Genomic DNA, 1,275 nt, shown 5'->3' with positions numbered 1-1,275 from the left:
TGCCAAACGCCCAGCACCAGGTGAGCTCTCTCTCTCTCTGTAACCTAGATTCAGGGTCGCCACAAATCATGTCTCCTGAGACACAGCTGACAAATTTAGACTAGAATGGGGGTGTTTGTCCTGTTCTCAGACAAGTGCTCTGATCTCTTTTTCCTGTTGTCCTTCAACATCAGGCCCGAGAAGCCCAGGCTCTCTCTGTTCTGACTTTGGCACTTCTCTAGGGACGAGGTGGCAACTGTTACCTTTTACCTCTGGCGAAAGTGCCAGGAATTAAGGAATTATATCCAGTTTACTTTGTGAAGTTTTCCCAAATCTCATACTACTGAAAAAGGTAAGTACAACCCCGTGCTCGCTCCAGCAGCACACGAACTGACATCAGAACAGCCCAAGAAGACTAGCATGGGCCCTGAGCAAGGATGACATGCCAATTCATGGGGACTTCACCTCTTTAAATATTAAAGGGACTTATTTAAGACAAAGAAGGTCAAAACTATGAACAATAAAATGGCAAAAATACATCTCTATCAACAGCTGAATGTAAAGAAGAAACCAAGCAAACAAGATGAACAGAAACAGAATCATGGATACAGAGAGTGTTTTGACTGCTGCCAGATGGAGCAGGGTGTGGGGAATGGGTAAAGAGGTGAGGGGATTGAGAAGTATGAATAGGCGGTTACAGAATAATCATGGGGACATGAAGGACAGTATAGGAAATGGAGTAGCCAAAGAACTTACACACATGACCCATGGACATGAACAATGGAGGGGGGATTGCCTGAGGGAGTGGGGGGTACTGGATGGAGGAGGAGCAAAGAGGGAAATCAGGACACTTGTAATAGCATAATCATTCAAATACAATTTTAAAAAATACAGTGCTTACTCTGAACAATAAAAATGAGACTGAAAATGCATGAGTAATTGCCGTAAAAGGAATCATGGGCATGTGTCATTTTTAGGAAAATGTTTAACAATGGCAGACTTCTGAAGCCCGGGGTTATGGTTCTGAAGGCATACAGCAATTTCAGGACATCTCCTCGCTCATAATTCCCATAGCCATCAACGCAATGCAATCCCCTCACTCTTTTGATAAGAGCTAGATACTGCTTCGTTTCCTTAGGATTTCTTTATCGTTTTTTATTATGAATACCATGGTCTCCATTTTCCCACCACCACTTTGAAACCCTATAACAAAGGGAGATATGAAATGGATGTATAAGATTTATCAAAAATCCAATTGTGTTTAGCAACAATGCTGCTTAGAGAAATCCCCCTGTA

At 42.5% G+C, this 1,275-nt stretch overlaps 1 non-coding gene across 1 annotated transcript; it reads left to right on the top strand.

The window, feature by feature from the left end:
• The first annotated feature begins 345 nt into the window (after positions 1 to 345).
• Positions 346 to 451, top strand: LOC118995643 (U6 spliceosomal RNA). The gene has a single exon (XR_005068338.1). It is a non-coding gene; the product is annotated as a U6 spliceosomal RNA (small nuclear RNA).
• Positions 452 to 1,275: the final 824 nt, after the last annotated feature.

The sequence above is a fragment of the Sturnira hondurensis genome, unplaced genomic scaffold (assembly GCF_014824575.4).
Source record: "Sturnira hondurensis isolate 20B ecotype Veracruz unplaced genomic scaffold, ASM1482457v3 Scaffold0010128, whole genome shotgun sequence".
In the NCBI taxonomy this organism is placed as follows: domain Eukaryota; kingdom Metazoa; phylum Chordata; class Mammalia; order Chiroptera; family Phyllostomidae; genus Sturnira; species Sturnira hondurensis.
The sequence above is the reverse complement of the archived record's forward strand: the minus strand, read 5'-3'. Positions and strand labels throughout refer to the sequence as shown.